General features: G+C 37.5%; 1 long non-coding RNA gene and 1 other non-coding gene across 2 annotated transcripts in view; both read right to left on the reverse strand.

The window, feature by feature from the left end:
• Positions 1-27,523, reverse strand: part of LOC147584056 (uncharacterized) — a 314,494-nt gene that overhangs the window by 22,126 nt on the left and 264,845 nt on the right. The window lies entirely within an intron of this gene.
• On the reverse strand, positions 23,628-23,730 carry LOC112861850 (U6 spliceosomal RNA). The gene has a single exon (XR_003223730.1). It is a non-coding gene; the product is annotated as a U6 spliceosomal RNA (small nuclear RNA).

Below are 27,523 nucleotides of genomic sequence, written 5' to 3' on the forward strand. Positions count from 1 at the left end.
GATGGAACAGAAAAAAAACTTTAAAGATAAAATGAGAGAACTGAACTTGCCATTTACAAGTGCAGTATACTGTTCTAGGATAATTTCATAGAAAATAATCAGTACTGAGACATAGCCTACTGAAAAGATTGGACTTAAAGTATTAAACAAAAAAAGAATCCAATTTCCAGTTTTAGCTTCAATACGTAGAATTTAAAAGTCATCACTCCTGTCCTATAAAAACAAACAAACACAGTTGAGCAAACTGCAAATCAATGACTCTCCTTGGGCCTATTAGAGAAGGAGGTCACAGGGCAAACTACTAAGCATACACTCTGTAGGATATCTGCAGAGGCAGGCAAACACAGAGGTCCACAGCTGATATCGGTTTACCTGGAACAGAAGCTGCTAAGGTCAAAACACTTAAGTGGTAAGTTTGAGGAACTGCTGATTCCTGAGTGGGGACTAGCGTGGATGAAAAATTCCTGGGGACTACAGTCCAAGATGAACCTGCACTGTCATGGCTTTTACCTCTGGGACGCCATCCAGTTCTCAGGTGAAAACCAATAAAAATTCCCTAGTGTTTCTGACAGTGGGAGGTGGAAAGTAACCATTCTGAAACAAATTCAGAGCATTCTCCGTAACAAAGGCCTATTCTTCAAAAGAAAACATTATCAAAGCCTTATTCCATGTGAGGGAAGGGCAATTACACATTCCAGCCCTCTCTAGACTTCCAGACTCATCTAAGAGGGGGAAAAGCTAAGAAACACTTGTGAAGGTCACAGCCCAGGGATGTAAACCTATGAAAAACCAGACTTAATCATAATATTATAGAACATTACCCCCAGGTTATTGCCACATTGACAAGGCTCTAGTATCCTAACAATGGTTTGCAGACGAAAGAGCTGCAAGTAGCAGACTCTTTGTAAAAGGGGTTCTTAGGGAAACCCAAGGAGAGCAGGAGAGACAAAAGCAAGGACACTAGAGGAAATGAAGGCTCTGGCATCTACAGGTAGAACAAACATTAGACACAACCCAATTCCTAACCAGATTAATATTAAACCTCACACTATACAACACATTTACCTCAGTTTCTATCACCTGATACACCATGTCCAGTTTTCCACAACAACAAAAATCCCAAGTTGTGCTAATAGGCAAGAAAAAAAAAAATAAAAAAACTGTCTGAAGCAACAAAGCAAGCAAGGGGTTAATTCTCCAAGAAGACATAATCTTTAGCCTGTTTGTACTTTAACAATAGAGCATACAAATATATAAGGAAAAAACTGATAGACCTCTAAGGAAAAACAGACAAATCCACTACTATAGCTGGAAATTTTAACACCCCTCTTTCAGTAATTGATACACCAAGCAGGAGGAAAATCAGTAAGGACAGAGTTGACCAGAAGAACAATGTCAATCAACTGGATTTAACTGACATTTATAGAATCTCCCATCCAACAACAAAAGAATGTACAGTCCTCTGAAGCTCATATGGAACATTCACCAACAGAGACCAAATTCTAGGACATAAAAGAAGTCTTAAAAAACAAATTATACAAGGTGTTTTCAGACCACAGTGGAATTAAACTAGAAATCAATAACAACACAGCTATAAATAAAGATAGCTATATATCACCCAAAATATGTGAGGATTAAATAACAAACTTTCAAGTAACACTTGGATCAATGAAGAAGTCTCAAGAAAAACTTAAATTGGAGTAGCGGCATTACCTCTCTCTTAACACACGAACACACCCCCCCACACACACACACTCACACACACACACACAGTCCTAGTGGTTCTGCTTCTCAGATTGAACCCTGAATGATAAAGAACTTAATATTAAAAGTAGTTCCTAAGGAACATGATCTCAAACAAGAGTTCCTAAATTGATTCTGGGGTTTTTTTTGGTTCTCTGATATAGTTAGATTTAAGGGCATTGATGACTATTTCCAATGGTAAAGGCAACACTGTTGTTGATGGCATTCAGTGGCAAAAGAGTTACTCAAATTATTACCTGTAATAAGATGCCTATAGAAGGCAAGGCTTTGGGTTGCAAAATATTTTCTGCCACAGAAAAGGTTAGTGAAAATAAGTATAATGGAGTTGGTTGATTGCTTCTAAGTGTGCTAGAGAATTTAGGGGAAAAAATTATGAAAGGAAGGCTTTAAATTCCCAGCTTAGGGTACTGCTTCTATAACTACTCTCAAAGAAACTCCTATCTCCTATAGTAGCAAGGCTGATATTTCTGAAAACCAAAACCAAAGTCCACTCTGATATGTAGCTGAATTACAAGACAAATTGAATTTTCACTTATAGAGTCTCACTTGTTAACATTAAGATGCTGATTGGGAAGGAAAGGGATTCTGAAAATTATTATGGGACAGTTGGGCAGATTCTAGTAAAGCAGGGGACCCTGAACACCTAAATTCCATCAAACTATTTTTGCCCATAGAAGCAGCCCTATCATTCTGGCCACACTGGCTCTGAGGGACACTATTTCTGGAGACCCAAAATATCATTGTGTTCCTGTCAGATGACCCACAGAGTTTTGGCTCAGGTCTACTGTACAGTGAGCCCAGTGGTCCCTGTATTCGCTTTGTGGTTATTGCCCAAGTTCTGGAATGCATAATGGGAAGAACATTATTCAGCCATTGGCAGAGGCATCACTGTGGTTCCTTGACCCATGGAATGGAGGTATTAAGGTAGAACACATCCATTTGTGCAGAACAAAAAATGGATGTTGAGAATGAAAGAGAATTTATAATTCTCATAAATTCAATCAGGTAATGACTCCAATTGCAGGAAAGAAATTGTGTCATTGGCTAACCCAGAATCATCCAAATTCGGATATCGTGTGGTTGGCAACTGGTTCTACTTCTCATTCTCACATGGGGGTAGACTAAAGTTCTCATTTTATGGTGAGGGGTGGGGCATAAAGTGGAAAGGCAGGCAGGTATGTGGCACGAAATCCTGTGTCTTTCGAAACACAATATGGGAAACACAATATGAGTCCCTATGTCCTCATAATTCTTGTGGGCCAATATTCCCAGGTCTGGCTAACAAAAGAGGTACCAAATAACAGAGATTTGGAATTACTGCTGCTATGCTGTAAATTCCAGCCAGCCACCAGGTTCAGAATTTTCCTCATTGCCTTTTTTTTTTAATTAAAAAAATTTTTACTGCGTATTTATTTTTGAGAGAGAAAACAGAACATGAGCAGAGGTGGGGCAGAGAGAGAGGGAGACACAGAATCCGAAGCAGGCTCCAGGCTCTAAGCTGTCAGCACAGAGCCTGATGCAGGTCTTAAGCCCATGAACTGTGAGATCATGACTTAAGCTGAAGTCGAATGCTCAACCGACTGAGCCACCCAGGTGCCCCTTCCTCAGTGATTTTTAAGTGAGAGTGGCAACTGCCATCAGGACTTGGGATAGGTTTGGATTTTACAAGTGGACATTAGACCTCCCACCTGGCTACCTATATAGACTTGCCTCATTAACTCCACAATAATATGATCTCAAATTGTATGTGGTTGAAATTATTCAACCCATTTGCTGTGCTGTGGCAGGGTTTAACTAATACTGTATAATTTAAGAAAAGTTGTTATTTACAAACTTGATCTGAAAATTAATAGTTCGACTATATTTAAACAATTATAAAAAATAATGTAAATATGCCTTTCACAACTGCAACTATAAGAAAATAACAAGCAATAAATTTATTCTATAAGAAGGAAATTAAAATGCTTTAATTTTCTTCTTCAATTAGTAAAAATACATGTCTTGTTTAAGAAAGAAAAGTCTTGATATTGTGACGATGTCAATTCACATTAAATTAATCTATAAATTTAATACATGCTGAATAAAACACTACTAAATGACTTGAGATATTTTATATTTTGTACATGGGGTGGGGGATTTAACAAAATGATTCGAAACCCAGGTGTCACTTGGAGTTTCCTCAATCTGTGAGACATTCTTAGGACTGCCTTCACCTCTTTAATTTCATAATCTAAGAAAGTCCTAAACCCTTCATAAGAGTTCTGTAAATCTCTGGGATCTATATCCCATGACCTTTTTGCTTTGGGACTCTTTGAGTAATTTTTTTTCCCACAGCTTACTGATCTCACTTTGATACTCAGCTCCTCTTTAGTTTCTATAGCTGAAACGGTCTCTTTAAGAATTTGTATATTTGGCAGACTTAAACTAAAATCAGAAGAAGAGTATGCAGAGAAGGATTTTACATCCCACCAATAGAAATGCTTTCTATTCAGTCCCTCGCAGATTGAATTTTCCCTCCAAGTCTACAATCTTCTTCTGTGTTATCCAGTAGGAACCTTCTTTTCTGATGTCTTGGTGCCTTGCAATGGCTCAAGTATCTCTTAGGAAATTTATTAAGGCATTTCTCCAAAGCACTGAATATCTCTCTTAAGTAAAAATTCTGTATATAAAAATTTTACTTTACTATGGATTGTTCAATACATACCAAAAATCTGTAAACTCTGGGGGGAAAAAGGGTAATGGTCTAATCTTATGTGATATAGAGACTAAGTCTATGTTAATTAGAACAGAATAGCACTGGCACAGGAAAAACTCACAGTGAGAACGAGCAAAATGCGAGAATCTAGATATGAAGAATCCATTGGGATTGATGGTATCATATTGGGGAGTCTGGCAGAGACCACCACTTTACCCCTAATAGTCTTTTGTTGACTTTTCCCAGAGCTCAGCCGTTTTTAGGTGGGCACATGCGTGCCCAAAATGAACAATACTTTTTGCAGCATCTTTTACAAATACGTCTAGCCAAGAGATTAAGTTTTAGCCAATGAAATTTAAGCTGAAGTGTTATGTAACAACTTTTGGGAAACTGCCTTAAAAGTCAATTTATGTCTCACCCTTTTCTTGTTTTCTTCTTCATCCTATTCTTCATCCTGTTGCTTAGCATACAAATGAAACCTATGTGAATCAAATAGCACCACATTGTGACTCACATTTGATTTGGACCCAAAAGCCCCACATTTTAGAGATAGTACATCAGTGAGACAGTGTGTGTCTCTGGGGGATTTAATGGATTAGAGCCACTATATAAACCCCAGACTACTGGCCTCCACTGCAACAGAAAAATATACTTTTTTCTTGTGTATGACACTTTTGTGTTTAGTATCTAAGTCACAGGTAAACCTAATCCTGATTTGGGTGATGAGTACCATCAGTGGGTAAAAAGATGTATTATCGTGGTGCCTGGGTGGGTCAGTCAGTTAAACATCTGACTCTTGGTTTCAGCTCAGGTCATAATCTTACAGTTTTGTGGCTGTGAACCCCACATTGGGCTCTGCACAGGGGCTGCTTGGGATTCTCTGTCTCCTTCTGTGCCCCTCCCCCACTCGCACTGTCTCTGTCTTTCCCAAAATAAATAAACTTAAAAAAAAAGAGAGAGATGGATTATCCAGGAGGTGGTATTAGAGAAACTAGCTATGTATATAGGAAAAAGCCTTGCTACTCCAGTGCTCAAATCTAAATCTAGATAAATCAAAATTTTGAGCTTCAAAATTTAAAAACCCCCAAATATGAGAAAGTAAATGAGACTATTTTATTTCTTGAAATGAGGTAGGGCCTTCTATGTAGAATGGGAAACAAAAAATTCATAAAGGAAAATAATGAATTTGAATACATATGTTAAAAATTTGTAGACTTCTGTAGGGAAATATACATACATACTCTACAAGTAAAATAAATGGATAAAGAATGAATATAACGTATCTTCAATATACAGGACAAAGGACTAATTTCTTAAATGTACAAGGAAAGATGAGCAATCTAAATAGATAATACAGGCTATGAACAGAGAATCTGTAATAAACAGTCTGTAACCATTTAAAAAATATTGTTTTCTTTCATTTTAATGAAATTGATTAAAAAAAATCAAAGATACTGTACCTAAAAGAGAAAAAGACTAAAAATACAAACATAAAGTAAACATAAAGTAAACATCAGTGCCTTATGGAATAATGTGCAGAGTCTATCATAATTGTAGTTTAAGTTATAGGAGGGGGAAGTGAGCTAAAGAATGTTAAAAAAAAAATAATGGCCCCAAATCTGCCACATTTGATGAAAGTATAAACGTATAGATCTAAGAATCTCAATAAGTCCCAAGCAACATAAACACAAAGAAAACCATTTCAAAGCAAATCAAAAAATGCTGAAAATAGGCACCAAAATGAAAAATTTTAAAGCAACTAAAGGAAAAGAAGACTTAAAAAGGAACAAAGAGAGCATTCAAAGGAACAAAGATAAGGATCCACAGAATGCTTGCTATAACTATGGAAGCTAAAATTTAAAAAAAAGATTCTTTTAAATGTTCAAAAGAATCTATACACATGGAATTCTATGCAAAAATATCCTTCTAAAATGAAAAATAAAAACTTTCTGAAACCGAAAAGCAAAAGCAGTATCAGTAAGTTCATTGTCAGAGGACTTACAGTACTTGAAATGTTAAAGGAAATGTAAAGGAAGATGGCACCAAATAGAAATCCAGATCTATACAAAGGAATGAAAAATGCCACAAACAGTAGAAATGGGGGTAAATGTAAGAAATTTACATTTAGCATTTAAAATTATTTTTCAAAGATAAAGCAAAAATAATAACTTGCTGAGATTTATAACATAGAGAAGCAAAATAGATAACAACAATAGATGGGGGAAAATAGATATGTACTGTTGTGAGATTCTTATACATATATGATGTAATATAATTTGATGGTAGAATGTGATAGGTAAATTAAAAAATCATATTGTAAAACCCAAATAAGCACTAAAAATGAATAAGCCATTAGTAGAGATAAAACTGAATTCTATAAAATATTTAAATTTTTAAAAAGGCAGGAAAAAAGAGGAAAAATTGGGAAAAAATAGGAAATGTAAAGAAAGATGGTAGTTCTAAACTCAACAACATTGATATTTACATTAAAATGAAATGGCCTAAACACTCCAAGTACAGGACAGTGGTGTCACTATGGATAAAGCAGCAAGATTTCACCATCTGTCTAGAAGTAAACCACTTCTAACATAAGGTCACAGATTTAAAGTAAAACGATGAATATATAGAAGCCATGAGCAACTAGTAGAAAGAAAGCTGGAGTGGCTATATTAACATTAGGCAAAATAAGATATATCATCAGAGATAAAGACAGATATTTCCTAATGATAAATGGGTCAATTCAAAATGGGCCTAGGAAAGGTAGTACACCTAAATGTGTACATACCCATAACAGAGGTTCAAATTTCAGGAGGTAAAAAATGACAAATGTGAAAGTGGAAATTTGGCAAATCTATAGTTTTAGCTACAGGTTTCAACTTTTCCTTTCTCAGCAATTATTCAAACATACATGCATACATGAAATGAGTAAGATTATAAAGGTGTGAACAACACTATCAACCATTTTGACCTATTTTATACTTATACACGTTCTACAGAATAACAATAGTTTCATGTTCATGTGGCCCGTATACTAGGCCACAAAACAAATCTCAACAAATTTTAAAAGACTGAAATCAAACCAGTCTTTATATACTGGTATATAGTATATATACTTCATATACTTCCCCTATAGTGTGAAGTAGATAAAAGGACAATAAAGACAGTTCAAGAGGATCTAAAATTGCTCTGAGCAGTTCATAATGTTCTGAACTGGCAACATGTAGTATTTTCCTCCACACTTATTTATCTTTTCCCACTGAGTAAATGAAAATGCTCAGCCAATTTAAGAGAAAGATGTCTCTGTCCTATAAGTTGTATTATTTTGAAAGACTTGGGAATTTGCAAAATTCCATTCATTCCAGCAGAAAAACAACTGCCTAGGGTAATGGGGGGCAGGTAAGGGAATGAGGATGAGTTTTCCTTTATCTGCACCTCAGTAAAAGACAAATATTTTATCATTGAAGGAAAATATTTCAGAAATACCGAGAATTCTATCTTGGAACAGGTAACCATTTATATGAACTTTGATACTAAACATTCAGATGCTAAAATCTGTTGTAGGCTTCACAACTGCACCAGACACTCAGAGTTTGGAAATCTGAATTTGCAATTATGCAATTAAAACAGGTCAAGACAATCTTTGGTGGACTTATTTTCCCAGTTTGGTTTAATACTATGGCGAGCAGCCCATAACATCAGAGCTCAACAGTGAGTTCTTAGGCAAAATTTAGAAGGTAGCCAATTTCATCTTTGGAACCTTCTCTTCTCCACCTTCTAGTGTCTCTCCCTTACAAGAAATTTAGTTCATGGTTTAGTTCATGGTAATTCAGCATCTTACTCTTAGAAAATCTAAAACATCTATAGAGAATGTTCCTATGGTAGTGGGAACTAAGTGAGGGTAGATTTATAAACTGGAGAAGTTAAAGAGGCTGTGAGATCAATAGAAGCCAAATTTCTGTATATATAACTTCTTGTTTCATACCTAGTATGTTTAGCTGTGATTAGAACTGCAGGAAAGTTGAGCCCCCGTCCAGTGTTAGTTGTTAATGTCTGAGGAGCTAGCCTCCTGAGTACTTGTGACTAAAATTTCAGAAAACCTAGTCTTACAGACTCAGTGAATGATTTAATAGGGAGATTTTAGATATCACAAATAAATAAGAAAAGGGAAAGCATTTTGATTTGTACTCCCCAGTAACCCTAAAAATTTATTCCTTTTTTTCCAATCTGAAAATTATTAGTGAAATTCTGCAAGAGTCTCTCATCTTTGAAAAAAAAAAAAAGCCCAATTTCCTCTTTTTATCTTTCTTTGAAAAAAAAATTCTATTTCCTTTATTATTCTTCTTCATCCCATCCCCATTCCTTTTTTCCCTCAGTTTTGAAGACATTCAAACAATTTTATGAGTTTTTTTAAAATAAGGCCATATTAAAACATACTCTTCAAAAAAAGTCAGAGACAGTAATGGAGATGGATATGATTAAGAAACTAATTAAAGTATATTAACTGAATTGAGAGTAACTATTCTGCTCATGTAATTTCTGATGTTCAGACATTCAATAGAAAAAGGTTTTTAAAACTTTTGCTTTAGTTTACATGGATATGTTATTTCCACTTTTTGCAACTAGAACTCTGATTCTGGAAATAGTTTGGGAATAAAGGTATTTTGTAGTTCTGCCAATTGTATAAAATTTATTTTCAGTCAATAAACATTTCAAAAAATTATAGAATTTAAACAATATTAGCAACTCCTTTTACTTTCAAGTGTGTCCTAGCTTGGGAGATAAATTTATACACTCATTCTAGTCATGTTCAATATAATTTAAACTATACAGGAATGAGGTGATAAAGTAATTGTTTTTTATGCCTTCAAATAAGAAAGTTAAAAGTTCAGAAACCAGCAGTAAGGTAAAAAATATTATGCTAAAAATAAGAGAAAAACATTTATTACTCCCATCCAAAGGTAACCATTCTTCTGAAAGAAATGAGATTCTGATAATAAAAATGTCTGCATTTTCCTAAAATAACACATCTAGTAGGTCCAACAGTATCTTATTATATAAGGTATTCAAAATCCTTCATTCATGTAGGGATTTTAAACTTACACATGTCTGCATTTTGAGCTAAGAGTATTCCTTTACTAAGTGTGACACAAGAACTGTAAAATTCTATAGCTCTACTTGTGCAACACGTTCAGATCACTCTGTCTCACGTAGAACAAAGAAGATGGATGGTATGTTCTGAGGTCCCTCCTGAATCTGACTGGATGCCTGGGTTTTAGATTTTAGGCAGAGAAAGTCTCCTTCATTTTCCACTTTCTCCTGCATTCAATTTCTGTTTACATGTTATTTCCACTTCTGAAGCTCCAATTCAGTTAGGAGCTTTATAAGTCTGTAAGTTATTTTAGGATTTTCTACCCTAACAATATACGTTTACCCAATTTTGTCTTATGGTTTCATGTTCATTTCAACCTGGTAAAACTCAGGTGGGTTAAAAATAGTTCATAAGTTTAAAGGAAATGAGAGCTTCCTATAGCACTGGAAAAAAGCAACACAGTCCATTCTAATGATATTCTAAACTTCTTATGTGGTTATTTTCCATTTGCTAGCATCTTCCCTCCCCTAATTTCTCAGTTTCTCTGCCTTGTTTTGGGCTGGGAAGCTGACCTCTATGGAGTAGTTAACCAAGATCCCTTATCCTCTGGCTTTCTTGTAGGTCCTGCCAATGAGCAGAGGAAATTGAAGAAAGGTTGGGATATTCATTCCTCTTGTTCTCTCCCTGTCTTACTGCAGTTATGCTAGTGGCTGTGCCCCTAAGGTAACAGTTCCTCTCCAGTGGCCCTTTTTTCACAGTCCCAGTTCTCATTAGCCTCTGTTAGTAGAAATGTTTTCTCTTTTTGCCTCTTCAGGCCTTGCAGTGACAATGGTTTTTTGCTGTTAATAGTCCCCGCATACTTCAGTCATACCTTACTGGTTGCCCTGGCCCTGCTTATGCCTCTGTAAATAATCTCTTCCAAAATTTATTCAGTTCAACCCCTCTGATTGTGTCATTTTGTTTTCTGTAGAACCCTGACTGGTAGGCATGGTATCACCAAAATGAATGTCTCTGAATCTAACTTCTAATTCCACACTATTAAGTATGAAGTATCGGTAGTTCAGGGTCTATAGGATCCAGGGGTTTGTTTTGAGATCATTGGCAAGTGAAATTTAAATTTCATTAAAAAATGGGCAAAATAACATGATTTAACCTGCTTCCTAGATACTTCTGAAAGCACAGAAATAGGGAATATTCTCAATCTATACTACAACACTGCCACTTAATAATGAAGATTCTAGAAAATTTAGTTTGAGAAAACATCTCACTCATTGAACCACAAATGCTATTTTAAGTGGAAATTATGAGTTGCTACAGGTTTTCACTAAATTAAAAATGAAGGTAACTATCCTAAGAGACATCCAGACTGAACCATGTTCATAAAGTAGACTAAAAAGTTCACCATTATGGCAGGCTATTCTGTGGCAGTCCCAGTGATGACAAGGCATTTTGCTCTCATCCCTTCACTGGGAAAAAACAAATGTAACCCAGATGTCACTTGGGACTTCCCTGACCCTTACAGAGTGTGCCAAACTCCCAGTTTCAGAACCTGGAATGTCCAGTGGCCTCCCAATGACCTCTGCAAGTATCTGACAAACATCTAGTGAATCTTTTGTTTTCATTCCAGCATCAATTAGATTTAGCATCTTGTACAAACTCAACACAAAATTTTTCTCCATTTCTGCTTCTGCAGGAAACCCAACACATGAAACACATTATGGTTGGTAGATTTAATGAAAAATTCTGAGATCACTGTGAAGAAATCACACTGAAAAATATACTGCCACCCTCTCTTTGGCTTCCCTCCTTTCCCTTCTTGTTTCTCCTCACTCTCCCCTTTATTTGTTCTTCTTTTCTTTTCCCTTTCCCTCTGTGCTCTCTCTTCTTCCTGCTGTTTCTTCCCTAAGTGCTTGCTTACTTCATATGATTGCATCTGCCTTTTGTGATAGTACCTATAATCCATATTGTCACATCCATTGTCTTTTCTTTTAAGGTTTTTTTTTTTTTAACGTTTATTTATTTTTGAGACAGAGAGAGACAGAGCATGAACGGGGGAGGGGCAGAGAGAGAGGGAGACACAGAATCCGAAGCAGGCTCCAGGCTCTGAGCCATCAGCACAGAGCCTGACATGGGGCTCGAACTCACGGAGCGCAAGATCGTGACCTGAGCTGAAGTTGGATGCTTAACTGACTGAGCCACCCAGGTGCCCCTCCATTGTCTTTTCAAAGGAAATTCTATTGAATATATTTTTCTCTGCTTTGATGCACAAATAATGTATGTAAATATAATTCGTAGGGAAATGACCAATTAATTGCTCAGAGAAATCTAAAGCTCTACTGCAAAGGGAATGTGTCTTTAAGAAATTAACTAGAGAAGAAAGCTTAATATAAGTACATGTTGAGGGACACCTGGGTGGCTCAGTTGGTTGAGCATCCAACTCTGCATTTTGGCTCAGGTCATGATCTCACAGTTTGGTGAGTTTGAGTCCTGTGTTGAACTCTTCACAGAGCATGGAGCCTGCTTAGGATTCTCTCTCTCTCTCTCTCTCTCTCTCTCTCTCTCTCTCTCTGTCTCAAATTAAAAAAAAAAGTCCACGTTGAACCTCTCAACCATCAAAAGAGGCTCAGATCTTTAAAATATAAAGTATTCCCAAATACTTTTTTGTGATGATCAAAATCTGTGAATTAATAAATCTTGGCAAAACCTTTAGAATAAACAACTATGTGTTACTTGTTTGGGGCAGATTAGGGACAGTAAAGATGGTACCATCAGAATTTGCCTTTCTGAGTCAGAATAATTTTGCAGACATGCTAGTTACCCCTGTCATAGATTGAGTCCCCAGGGAAAGGACCATGAGATAAAAATTTGTGTACAAAAATTTATTAGGGAAGTTCTAGAATATAAGGAAAAAAAAAAAGGAACCAAGAAAAGGTGTGTTTTTAGGCAAAGTTCTGTGGAGGCAAGTTTCTTTTTTAATTTGCAGAATTAGAATGTGAGTTATGTTCCACCCCATGAAAAAGGGTTTCCTCATGTCAACTTTCAGGTACTTCTGACATTGGGAGCAAAGTGGCTTAACTCGATGGCAGTCCTTCAAGGGAGAGTCACAGGGCAAGCTTTTGCAAGCAAAAACACTCAGAAGCCAGAGGTAGGAGACTGTGGTAATAATGTAAAACTTTTAAATTTTTGCAAAGTCTCCAATACTCTTCCCATATAATGGAGCCTAATTCTTCCTCTCTTTAATATGGGCTTGCCCGAAGATGGCGGCGTAGGAGGACGCTGGGCTCACCGCGCGTCCTGCTGATCACTTAGATTCCACCTACACCTGCCTAAATAACCCAGAAAACCACCAGAGGATTAGCAGAACGGAGTCGCCGGAGCCAAGCGCAGACGAGAGGCCCACGGAAGAGGGTAGGAAGGGCGGCGAGGCGGTGCGCGCTCCACGGACTGGCGGGAGGGAGCCGGGGCGGAGGGGCGGCTCGCCGGCCAAGCAGAGCCCCCAAGTCTGGCTTGCAAAAAGCGGAGGGGCCTGACGGACTGTGTTCCGACAGCAAGCGCGACTTAGCGTCTGGGAAGTCATAAGTTAACAGCTCTGCTCAGAAAGCGGGAAGGCTGGAGGACAAAGGGAAGGAGAGCTGCTGAGCCCCCGGACGACAGAGCTCAGTTTGGTGGGGAACAAAGGCGCTCGCCAGCGCCATCTTCCCCGCCCATCCCCCAGCCAAAATCCCAAAGAGAACCAGTTCCTGCCAGGGAACTTGCTCGCTCCGCGCAAACACCCAACTCTGCGCTTCTGCGGAGCCAAACCTCCGGCAGCGGATCTGAGTCCCTCCTGCTGCCACAGGGCCCCTCCTGAAGTGGATCACCTAAGGAGAAGCAAGCTAAGCCTGCCCCTCCTGCCCCTGTGCACCTTGCCTACCCACCCCAGCTAAGACGCCAGATCCCCAGCATCACAAGCCTGGCAGTGTGCAAGTAGCCCAGACGGACCACCCCACCCCACAGTGAATCCCGCCCCTAGGAGAGGGGAAGAGAAGGCACGCACCAGTCTGACTGTGGCCCCAGCGGTGGGCTGGGAGCAGACATCAGGTCTGACTGCGGCTCCGCCCACCAACTCCAGTTATTCACCACAGCACAGGGGAAGTGCCCTGCAGGTCCTCACCACGCCAGGGACTATCCAAAATGACCAAGCGGAAGAATTCCCCTCAGAAGAATCTCCAGGAAATAACAACAGCTAATGAGCTGATCAAAAAGGATTTAAATAATATAACAGAAAGTGAATTTAGAATAATAGTCATAAAATTAATCGCTGGGCTTGAAAACAGTATAGCTGACAGCAGAGAATCTCTTGCTACAGAGATCAAGGGACTAAGGAACAGTCACGAGGAGCTGAAAAACGCTTTAAACGAAATGCATAACAAAATGGAAACCACCACGGCTCGGATTGAAGAGGGAGAGGAGAGAATAGGTGAACTAGAAGATAAAGTTATGGAAAAAGAGGAAGCTGAGAAAAAGAGGGATAAAAAAATCCAGGAATATGAGGGGAAAATTAGAGAACTAAGTGATACACTAAAAAGAAATAATATACGCATCATTGGTATCCCAGAGGAGGAAGAGAGAGGGAAAGGTGCTGAAGGGGTACTTGAAGAAATAATAGCTGAGAACTTCCCTGAACTGGGGAAGGAAAAAGGCATTGAAATCCAAGAGGCACAGAGAACTCCCTTCAGACGTAACTTGAATCGATCTTCTGCACGACATATCATAGTGAAACTGGCAAAATACAAGGATAAAGAGAAAATTCTGAAAGCAGCAAGGGGTAAACGTGCCCTCACATATAAAGGGAGACCTATAAGACTCGTGACTGATCTCTCTTTTGAAACTTGGCAGGCCAGAAAGAATTGGCACGAGATTTTCAGTGTGCTAGACAGAAAAAATATGCAGCCGAGAATCCTTTATCCAGCAAGTCTGTCATTTAGAATCGAAGGAGAGATAAAGGTCTTCCCAAACAAACAAAAACTGAAGGAATTTGTCACCACTAAACCAGCCCTACAAGAGATCCTAAGGGGGACCCTGTGAGACAAAGTACCAGAGACATCACTACAAGCATAAAACATACAGACATCACAATGACTCTAAACCCATATCTTTCTATAATAACACTGAATGTAAATGGATTAAATGCGCCAACCAAAAGACATAGGGTATCAGAATGGATAAAAAAACAAGACCCATCTATTTGCTGTCTACAAGAGACTCATTTTAGACCTGAGGACACCTTTAGATTGAGAGTGAGGGGATGGAGAACTATTTATCATGCTACTGGAAGCCAAAAGAAAGCTGGAGTAGCCATACTTATATCAGACAAACTAGACTTTAAATTAAAGGCTGTAACAAGAGATGAAGAAGGACATTATATAATAGTGACAGGGTCTATCCATCAGGAAGAGCTAACAATTATAAATGTCTATGCGCCGAATACCGGAGCGCCCAAATATATAAAACAATTACTCATAAACACAAGCAACCTTATTGATAAGAATGTGGTAATTGCAGGGGACTTTAACACCCCACTTACAGAAATGGATAGATCATCTAGACACACGATCAATAAAGAAACAAGGGCCCTGAATGAGACATTGGATCAGATGGACTTGACAGATATATTTAGAACTCTGCATCCCAAAGCAACAGAATATACTTTCTTCTCGAGTGCACATGGAACATTCTCCAAGATAGATCATATACTGGGTCACAAAACAGCCCTTCATAAGTTTACAAGAATTGAAATCATACCATGCATACTTTCAGACCACAACGCTATGAAGCTTGAAATCAACCACAGAAAAAAGTCTGGAAAACCTCTAAAAGCATGGAGGTTAAAGAACACCCTACTAACGAATGAGTGGGTCAACCAGGCAATTAGAGAAGAAATTAAAAAATATATGGAAACAAACGAAAATGAAAATACAACAATCCAAATGCTTTGGGACGCAGCAAAGGCAGTCCTGAGAGGAAAATACATTGCAATCCAGGCCTATCTCAAGAAACAAGAAAAATCCCAAATACAAAATCTAACAGCACACCTAAAGGAAATAGAAGCAGAACTGCAAAGGCAGCCTAAACCCAGCAGAAGAAGAGAAATAATAAAGATCAGAGCAGAAATAAACAATATAGAATCTAAAAAAACTGTAGAGCAGATCAATGAAACCAAGAGTTGGTTTTTTGAAAAAATAAACAAAATTGACAAACCTCTAGCCAGGCTTCTCAAAAAGAAAAGGGAGATGACCCAAATAGATAAAATCATGAATGAAAATGGAATTATTACAACCAATCCCTCAGAGATACAAACAATTATCAGGGAATACTATGAAAAATTATATGCCAACAAATTGGACAACCTAGAAGAAATGGACAAATTCCTGAACACCCACACTCTTCCAAAACTCAATCAGGAGGAAATAGAAAGCTTGAACAGACCCATCACCAGCGAAGAAATTGAATCGGTTATCAAAAATCTCCCAACAAATAAGAGTCCAGGACCAGATGGCTTCCCAGGGGAGTTCTACCAGACGTTTAAAGCAGAGATAACACCTATCCTTCTCAAGCTATTCCAAGAAATAGAAAGGGAAGGAAAACTTCCAGACTCATTCTATGAAGCCAGTATTACTTTGATTCCTAAACCAGACAGAGACCCAGTAAAAAAAGAGAACTACAGGCCAATATCCCTGATGAATATGGATGCAAAAATTCTCAATAAGATACTAGCAAATCGAATTCAACGGCATATAAAAAGAATTATTCACCATGATCAAGTGGGATTCATTCCTGGGATGCAGGGCTGGTTCAACATTCGCAAATCAATCAACGTGATACATCACATTAACAAAAAAAAAAGAGAAGAACCATATGATCCTGTCAATCGATGCAGAAAAGGCCTTTGACAAAATCCAGCACCCTTTCTTAATAAAAACTCTTGAGAAAGTCGGGATAGAAGGAACATACTTAAAGATCATAAAAGCCATTTATGAAAAGCCCACAGCTAACATCATCCTCAACGGGGAAAAACTGAGAGCTTTTTCCCTGAGATCAGGAACACGACAGGGATGCCCACTCTCACCGCTGTTGTTTAACATAGTGCTGGAAGTTCTAGCATCAGCAATCAGACAACAAAAGGAAATCAAAGGCGTCAAAATTGGCAAAGATGAAGTCAAGCTTTCACTCTTTGCAGATGACATGATATTATACATGGAAAATCCGATAGACTCCACCAAAAGTCTGCTAGAACTGATACATGAATTCAGCAAAGTTGCAGGATACAAAATCAATGTACAGAAATCAGTTGCATTCTTATACACTAACAATGAAGCAACAGAAAGACAAATAAAGAAACTGATCCCATTCACAATTGCACCAAGAAGCATAAAATACCTAGGAATCAATCTAACCAAAGATGTAAAGGATCTGTATGCTGAAAACTATAGAAAGCTTATGAAGGTAATTGAAGAAGATTTAAAGAAATGGAAAGACATTCCCTGCTCATGGATTGGAAGAATAAATATTGTCAAAATGTCAATACTACCCAAAGCTATCTACACATTCAATGCAATCCCAATCAAAATTGCACCAGCATTCTTCTCGAAACTAGAACAAGCAATCCTAAAATTCATATGGAACCACAAAAGGCCCCGAATAGCCAAAGGAATTTTGAAGAAGAAGACCAAAGCAGGAGGCATCACAATCCCAGACTTTAGCCTCTACTACAAAGCTGTCATCATCAAGACAGCATGGTATTGGCACCAAAACAGACACATAGACCAATGGAATAGAATAGAAACCCCAGAACTAGACCCACAAACGTACGGCCAACTCATCTTTGACAAAGCAGGAAAGAACATCCAATGGAAAAAAGACAGTCTCTTTAACAAATGGTGCTGGGAGAACTGGACAGCAACATGCAGAAGGTTGAAACTAGACCACTTTCTCACACCATTCACAAAAATAAACTCAAAATGGATAAAGGACCTGAATGTGAGACAGGAAACCATCAAAACCTTAGAGGAGAAAGCAGGAAAAGACCTCTCTGACCTCAGCCGTAGCAATCTCTTACTTGACACATCCCCAAAGGCAAGGGAATTAAAAGCAAAAGTGAATTACTGGGACCTCATGAAGATAAAAAGCTTCTGCACAGCAAAGGAAACAACCAACAAAACTAAAAGGCAACCAACAGAATGGGAAAAGATCTTTGCAAATGACATATCGGACAAAGGGCTAGTATCCAAAATCTATAAAGAGCTCACCAAACTCCACACCCGAAAAGCAAATAACCCAGTGAAGAAATGGGCAGAAAACATGAATAGACACTTCTCTAAAGAAGATATCCGGATGGCCAACAGGCACATGAAAAGATGTTCAGCGTCGCTCCTTATCAGGGAAATACAAATCAAAACCACACTCAGATATCACCTCACGCCAGTCAGAGTGGCCACAATGAACAAATCAGGAGACTATAGATGCTGGAGAGGATGTGGAGAAACGGGAACCCTCTTGCACTGTTGGTGGGAATGCAAATTGGTGCAGCCGCTCTGGAAAGCAGTGTGGAGGTTCCTCAGAAAATTAAAAATAGACCTACCCTATGACCCAGCAATAGCACTGCTAGGAATTTATCCAAGGGACACAGGAGTACTGATGCATAGGGGCACTTGTACCCCAATGTTCATAGCAGCACTCTCAACAATAGCCAAATTATGGAAAGAGCCTAAATGTCCATCAACTGATGAATGGATAAAGAAATTGTGGTTTATATACACAATGGAGTACTACGTGGCAATGAGAAAAAATGAAATATGGCCTTTTGTAGCAACGTGGATGGAACTGGAGAGTGTGATGCTAAGTGAAATAAGCCATACAGAGAAAGACAGATACCATATGGTTTCACTCTTATGTGGATCCTGAGAAACTTAAGAGAAACCCATGGGGGAGGGGAACAAAAAAAAAGAGGTTAGAGTGGGAGAGAGCCAAAGCATAAGAGACTGTTGAGAACTGAGAACAAACTAAGGGTTGATGGGGGGTGGGAGGGAGGAGAGGGTGGGTGATGGGTATCGAGGAGGGCACCTTTTGGGATGAGCACTGGGTGTTGTATGGAAACCAATTTGACAATAAATTTCATATATAAATAAAAAAAAAAATTGTATGTAAAAAAATAAAAGAAAATAAAAAGGCAAAAAGAAAAAAAAAAAAAAATAATATGGGCTTGCCCTAACGACTCACTACTAATGAACACAATGCAGCAGAAGTGACATTGTGTGAATTCCAAGCCTAACTTCAAAAAGGTGTTATACTCAATTGGTTCTGAGTCCCCTTGGGCTAGTCTTGCTCTTAGAACTGAAGTACCATGTAATGAGGAAGCCCAGGCCACATGGAGGTGTCTGGCTGACAGCTACAGCTAAGATCTAAGACCATGGCCAACATCAACCAGAGACATGTGAATGAGGTGGATTTCCAATGATTCAATCCCTCAGCCATCTGGCTGATGCCCCAGAAATCATGGGCAGAGGCCATTCTGTCCCTGCTATGCCTGGTTCAAATGCCTAATCTGAAGAATCCATGAATATAGTAAGTGGTTGATCTTCTGGCACTGAGTTGTGGGGTAATTTGTTACACAGCCATAGAATCTGGAACAGGCAGAGAAAATGTAAATATTTCTGTGAGAAGTTTTGAAGGAGTTTGGGTAGAGTACTGAAATCTGTGACAGTGCTAATGATATTTTTTGACCAAGAGATTGTGAATACCATTTCTGTCTCAGGTAATTGGATAGACTCATGGGATAGTGTGATTCAGGGGAAAGAACACTGGCTATGGAGTCACAAGACCTGGGTTCAAATTCCAGCTTGACCACAAGTCTCTGAATGTCTTATAAGTTTTTTTTTTTATCAGTAATATACACATAATTAAAACTATGTGACAAGGTTGTTTTTGAGGACTGAAGATGACAAGATATGCAAGAGTATCTGAGACACAGATACTATGTATAGAATCTCAGTGAGTCTACTTTCTCCATCAAAGTGTGTGTCTACTTCACAAAAACCAATGCTATTTTACCCAATTATTGCTCAAGTGAACAGTTCTCTTTGCTAATAGGGGAGTGGCTTGGACTTTTTCTCTGATATAGGACTTTTTCTGAGTTAGGAAACCTTTTGTGACTCCATTAATGATCTTAAAGAACATTTTCATCAATTTAGGTTTCCAATACTAAGTAGATGGCCTGTGCAGGTAATGTCTTAAAGAGAATTTATAGTTCTCCTTTTAGGGTGTCATTATTATTAAATAATGTGGCATTCTCCATTATAGAAACCATCTTGACTGTTGGAAGCATTGTCAAAACCATATTTGGTGAACCAGGAATGAAATGTATCCTTATTAAGTTATTCAACAATTTTGAAGTTTGCATTTGGAACTATTCACAGAGTTCTTTTTAAGCTATTAATTTCACATGAGGCAAGAAGACATGTCTAGACAAATGTTCCTCAAAGGAAGTATTTTAAAATAAAGGCTTTTCTAACATGGCTATATACTCTTGTGCCCGAACGTTTTACTTTGAACTCACTGTGATATTTGCTTTCTTGAAAGCAAGCTAATGTTCTGTGAATTAACCAGACTTCAGAGAGTTCTGATTTTTATGACAAATTTTCAGGAGTATAAAAAAACTTAGTTTTGTTAACAGAAAGCCTTTTGACAGAATATTTTTATGAAGACTTTTTTTTAAATTTAATGGGATTTATGGGCCTATGGACATAAAAAGTAATGGGGAGACCATACTCTAGTCTTAGAAGAGTCCAATATGAATACAGTGAAAATTAAAAATAAGAACCTTTGTGATTTGTAGTGGCATATCATTTGGTTATTGGTGAAATGACCTGCCAAGACCATGGAATTTTAAAATCTTTCTTGGCTTCCATACATTACTGACTTTCTCCATAAACTTTGTTTGGCTAACAATTCAAATTGTTGATGATATAAAGAAATTAATTCAGCTGAACTCAAGATTGTAATAAAACTGATGTCTGACTAATTCTTCTCACCTTGTAAGGAGCTTTCCAGACAAAAGCACTGGAGTCAGATTCTGGGTTATCTCCTACCTAATAATGTCTCTCTTCTCTAGCACTATCTCTAGAGAAGTGCCTTCATAAGTCACTTCCATACAAATCCTCATACCATAGTCTGAAAGGTGACCCAAGAAGATTCCCCACTGCTGTCATCCCACAGGGAGATGAATGAAAGCCATATATAGGAATTGTGGACCTATGAAGATTTTTGACTTTCTTATGATTCTGCTAACTCATACATTTATGCAACAAATATTTACTGAGTGCTTACTGTGTATAATTCTAAGCACTGAGAATATAGCAGTGAACAAAAACAGGTAAAGATCCCAGCCTTTTAAGGTACATATTACAGGGTGGGGAGACAGATGATAAGCAAACAAAAAAAATGTATATAATGTCTGATAGTGTTAAAATAGCACAGATAAATATGAGACATGAAAGTGAGTGTGGAGCATAGGAATTACTATTTCACATGGGATGATATGGGACAGCCTCACCTGTAAGGTAATGCTTGAGCAGAGACCTGAAGGGGATGGGAAAACAAGCCATTCAGATACCTGGGGAAGAGCAGTCCAAGTAAAGACAGCATTAAATGCAAAACCTCTGAGGTGAGAGTTAGATTGACAAATACAAGGAATGCCAAAAAGGACAGTGTGGCTGGAGCAGAGGGACAAGAGGGAGATCACAGACATGTGGACTCGATCTCACAGTTGAATTCATACAGTGAGCATGAGAATTAAGGGAGTCTTTGAAGAGAAAGCAAATAAGATATCAAGAATAGAATTTATGGAAATGCCTCTGTTTAGAAGGTAGAAAAGACAAGGAGGTAGTAAAGGATATTAAAAGAAGATGGCAAGGGGACCCCAGAAGAAAACAGTGCCGCAGAGCCTTGGAAAGAGAAATTAATAAAAGAGACTGTTCAACAGTATTAACTGAATGTCAACTGCTTCACATTCTGCACGAAAACAAGGACTAAGTAAAAGTAACAAGTAAAGACTATATAAAAGCCTTTCGATTTGATAATCCGAGGTTGCAAGAGATCTGTAATAGTTTTCCCTGAGTGGTAGGAGTGGATGTCAATTTGGAAAGTAAGAAAAGTGAGTGGTAAAGAAAAGCAGATAGCATATGTCTGACTGCCTTCTCTGTCTCCTTCCTCTTCTTCTTTTTTTTTTGTTGGGGGGAATTAATTTAGTCACAAATAGAAAAAGGGAGATAGGATGATACTTTAAGAACACAGGAAGTATTTGCAAGAATAGCTACTGGCTTTCCCTCTTTGTGAATATGTGGCCAGTGAAACCACTGAAGAATTCAAAATCAACCTGATACTTACAATCTGTTTAATCTAGGGAATATACAGTAGCATACAGTGACTTATGCTAAAAGGCTTATTGGGATGAGACACAATCTCTCCTTCAGTTGGCTCTCTAGATTAAAATTATTTTTTGCTAGGGTTATTTATCCACACCCCACCCCTCACACCATTGCTAACTTGACAGAAAGATTTAGCTATTATAGTTCTTCTTGGCACACTTATTAAGACAATGGAAGTAGCATTTCTAAGCAGTTTTTATTAAAATAGATCAATGATAATGGATTTGGGTGAAAGGGATTAGCCAAATCTTTTTGGTTACAAAGATACTTTCTAGGTCTTTTTAAAAATTTTGTAATTGCTTAAAAAAAATTGGCAGATGTATGCTAAGCTAATTGGCAGGCACTGTAATCTTGTGCTTTGTACAATTCCTAGGGCAATGTTGACATTTAAGAAATGTTACATATTAATATTAATACTTTCCATGTTGCCTTCATTACATTTTTATACCTTAATTAAATGATTACACTGGAAGCAAACCAGATGATCAGATGATTATAAAATGTCTCACCCCCAAAAGTCAAAGATCAATGTGTTAAAATCCAATGCCACTCTTCATAATCGACCAAAGAAAGCACATTTATGGCATTACATATAAGGTGTGATTTGCTTTTCTCTCCTTAAACTAGGGAACAAAATGAACATCAAATGATGTTTTTGGCTGGTTGGTCTTCCCATGATGTGCTATTAGAATATCTTTGGGTCAGCTATATTTTGCCTTCATATAAATAGTAAGAAGCTAAGCTCAAAACCCTAACTAAAAAAAAAAAAAAGAAATTTTATAGAAGAAATTAGGATCCAGCTCACTAGTGCTACAGCTTTCTTAGGCAGTGCCCCATCATAACCTAGATCACAAAGCAGAGTAAAGGGAAGATTGACACCAAATCATGCTAGTAAAGTTCTTAGAGGGGAATTCCAAGAATTATCTAGTATCTCTTACCAATTAGGAAGGGAGTCCAGTGAAGCTTCTGTACTAGAAAGATTTGTTTAGAGAAAGGTAAACCTTTCCATTCCAAATCATCTAAATCAATGCCAAATGTGAGGAAAGATGAGGGTGAACAGGGGAAAGATTACACAAAACATATATTATAAAGTCTAGAGGAAGACCCAAGCCCCAATACTAATCTTAAAACATCTTAAAACACCATTTAAAACATTCTTTTAATTGAATTTTCCAACTCTTTTAGAAAAAATGATGTGACTTGCATTGGCTTGCATTTTGCTTTGTGGTTCATCAGTTAAAGCATTAATGGTGTTTTATTTTTAAAAACCTGTGGTTTTCAAATACATTTGTATTACAGTATGTCAAGCTTGGTGTTCTTAAACTTACTTAGAACGATCATCTAAAATGCAGGTGTTTTCCCATTATATAGGGATGAAACAAGATCTTTTTGATCTAACAAAATTTTACTATAAAATTTATTACACTTTTACTGTGAATGGATTAACGATGCAATATTTGATTGACAACAGCAAATCAGGAGTAGCTGATTAATAGTGGGGGAAAACCAGGAGAAATTTGTTATATGAATGCAAAAATCTTTGTACATCAGAGATGTCTGTTTACCATTGTGAAGAATGAATGGGACTTCACAGAGGTATTTGGGTGGGGATGGGAAATAGTGGCATTAAGTTGTTCTTTCAACAGGCTCTTGCCTTATGCAGGGGCCATGCCAATCTCCGTATCATTCCAATTTTAGTATATGTGCTGCTGAAGCAAGTGCTAGCCTCTTCTTTCTTTCAGGTAAGATATACCAGAAACCATTGACTGAAGAATTATTTTAGATTTCTGATACATTCAAATTCTAAGTATTGATTGATAGGTGTGCTTTGGAAACTTCAGACTCCTTTCTTCCTATTTCAATATTCCCTACTCCATGTAACACCTCCAAATTAACAATATTTGATGACAATCAGTATTACTTTTTAGAACTAAAGGATTTCTGTTCTTTAAATTAGCTTTAAGAATCAGGAATAAATGTACCTTTTTCCTTTCCAAAGTTAACTTAGTTTTGCTAGAAGATGCTCATATATACTTAGGGTTGATACTGATTAGGATGGAGATCTGTTGTGGCAATGGTGAAATATATTCAGCACAATTTTATACCCAGTCACATTATTCTGTTAAGCAGAATTTTAATACAATAAATAATCCATATTAGAAGAAAGCTAGCCAGTCCCTCTATAGGAAACCAGCATGTTTCCTTACGGGTATTAAGAGAAGAAGGAAGCTGTCATGCACATACCACTATTTTTGTGCTCTGCCTCCTAAATAGATTTACATGGCTTTTGTCTTTGTTGGTGTTGTGGGAGTTGTGATGATTAATTAGGATGCGAAATTTGTTGAGACTGATTTCCTTTTAATAGGGGGATAAAATAATTTAAGCCTATTTATAGTTCCTAGAATATTTATATCATGGTCTACATGACTATAAATTTATTGGAGAAAGTCTCTTGTATTTCATCACTCTTTAAAAAATATTTTCTGTGTCTTAAAAGACCATTTTCAGAAATATTCCTTATCCTTATTTAATGTTTTCCCCCAAGTTACTTTAGAACATGTCATGGAGTCAGTTCTGTGGAGATGTTAGCTGCAAGTGAGGTCTGGGGCAGTGTGGTTAGACACATAGCCAATTGGTACTTAAAAGAATGACACCTTTTTAATTAACTGGTTTCTACCTCAAATTATTACTAAACATAGGTTGCTAAGGCAAAAAACAATCAGGGAAGAAACTATAGTGGACAACAGTTGCCATGAGGTCAGAAAATCTTTCGTTCTCAAAGTTGTCATTTATAAGTACTGTGGACAACACATGTTCTTCTGATCAATTACTTCCCAAAGGAAAGTCTACATATTTAGGCTCCCAATTCCAGACATTCTTTCTTCAACATCTTCTGAAGTTGATTCTGGTACCAAACCAAAAAAGATTGTGGGTTCAAACTACTAGGAAGTAATTAGGCGTTGATGGACTGTACCGTCTGCTGGCATTATGGAGGATGAGGGCCTTGGAGCTGAGATCTTCGTTCCCAAATTCAGTATGGCAGACCACCCACAAGATCAGTCTTCTGACAACCCTCAGGAAAATGCCTACTACCAGGGACCATGAGCCAAGGAACAAACTAAGCTAAGCACAGTTTCCTTTAATATAAAATCTCTTTCTAAACACTAAACACACACTCACATATACACACACACAAAGACACACGCAAAGGCAGATATGCATGTACACACACACATAGATCCATATGGATGTGCAATTCATAATTCATCTGATATCCTATCTTTAATCGCCTCCCAAATATGGCCAACCTAATACAATGCAAGCTATTTATAACACTGGTTTCAGAAAACAGGTTGCATGCTAGTATCATGGAGAGTGATTCACTATGCTCAGAGAGGATGCCAGCTTGAGTAAGAAAACACTGTTTCTTTTCAAGAAGCTTAGAGTTTAGCATGTACCAAAGAGGAAATTTTTTCATGCACTGATGAAGATAATATGTATACACTCCAAAGTAAAATTAAAATAATCACTTAAAGGAAGTATAAGGTGTTAAAAGTGCTCAAAGGTGAGTGAGATATACCTATTTGGCTTTGTCATCCTTATGAATACAGCATACCTAATTTAACTGTGAAGTATAGCAAGGCACTTAAAATGCAATCTTATTAAACTAATATACTTGTTTTCTTTTTTTTTAAATTTCTTTTTTATTTTTATTTTTGGGACAGAGAGAGACAGAGCATGAACGGGCGAGGGGCAGAGAGAGAGGGAGACACAGAATCGGAAACAGGCTCCAGGCTCTGAGCCATCAGCCCAGAGCCCGACGGGGGGCTCGAACTCACGGACCGCGAGATCGTGACCTGGCTGAAGTCGGACGCTTAACCGACTGTGCCACCCAGGCGCCCCTTTGTTTTCTATATGTATATAATGCCATTCATAAAATACTTTTATTAATAGATATTATCATTACTATAACAAACTCTATCCATATATTGAATGTTCTATTGTATATTAGGCATTTTATTTTTTATTAGATGCTCAAATATTTTTGAATTAATGAATTAAATGCTGGAAATGGAATATCAACCAAAGAACTGGCTTGATTCCAAAGCCCTTGCTCTTTTCATCACAAAATGCTACCTTTCTAAATCAGTAGTCTCAATCTTGGCTACACGTTGGAATCATCTAGGGAGCCAGGAAAAGTACTGATGCCTAGGTGCCATGTCCTAAAATTCTGATTTAAGTGGTCTTGGCTACAGCCTGGGCATCAGAATTTTTTAAAGCTCCTTAGATGATTCTAACGTGAAGCTAAGGTTAAGAATCATTGCTCTAAATACACTCTTTTGAGATAAAAATATAGAAGCTCTTATTGGCTAGACAAGAGCTTTAACAATTTAAATAAGAAACACACCATTTTAGCACAGTGTTTTAGGATGAATTCAGATCATCTGTATGAAATTAAACACTTTTAAATATCAGGGCTTTATAAATGCAAGGGGTAGGTGGTGCAATCAAGAAGGTTCTTTAATGTTAAAAAGGCAATACCTCAACCAAAAGGTAGAGATATAGTCAGGTAAATAGCACCAGCATTAACAAATTATAATTAATTTATATGACTTCCTGTAGAAATATATATGTGGTAATTAGGCACAAGAATGGCTTTTTGCTATTTAAAAATTTTACAAATGTCTTAAGCAATGTATTTGTAAGATTTGAAAAGTTTCACCTAAATTCTTCGGTCCCTCCATCCATACTTGAGTCTGATGTACAAGTTCCCTGCAGACCTATTCACAGTTACTCCCTTTTATCCAATGAAGCATGTTTGGATCATATATGAAGTAACTGCATACTAGTAAATTTATTGTTCAACTTACAAAAAAGCCACATGAAGGAGGGAAATTCTGAGACCTGTAATGTGGTCACTGCTAACTCAGCCAAAACTAACTTTTTGATATCTTTATGTTCTTAACATCTGCATTTTGCTCAGTCTCCAGAGTAGTAGTAGAGGTAATATAGGAGACAGATGAGAAAAAAATGGAGGAAAAACAGCCCTCCAAAAACAGTATAATAAATTATTATAATGTATCTTCATTAATCATGCTCAGCAATGGCTTCAATTATTTATTTTTCAGTGGAGGTTTAAGGGTGAGTGAGTGAGGCTTTCTTTCAAGCTGCTTTATGATTCTTTGAAAATCTGAGATGGAAAAAATTCTCAGGCCTTAGCACTGGGATCCTAATTTAAGTCTCATTCCTATTGAAGCCAACAAGAAGGAACAGCACAGAGGTATCCCACACCTTGGAACCTATAAATCTATTTTATTTATTTATTTAAAAAAATTTTTTTTTTAACATTTATTTATTTTTTGAGAGAGAGAGAGACAGAGCATGAACGGGGGAGGGTCAGAGAGAGAGGGAGACACAGAATCTGAAACAGGCTCCAGGCTCTGAGCAGTCAGCACAGAGCCTGACGCGGGGCTCAAACTCACGGACCGTGAGATCATGACCTGAGCCAAA

This window comes from Puma concolor, chromosome A1, assembly GCF_028749965.1.
Source record: "Puma concolor isolate L17-30 chromosome A1, mPumCon1.1.hap2, whole genome shotgun sequence".
NCBI classification, from domain to species: Eukaryota; Metazoa; Chordata; class Mammalia; order Carnivora; family Felidae; genus Puma; species Puma concolor.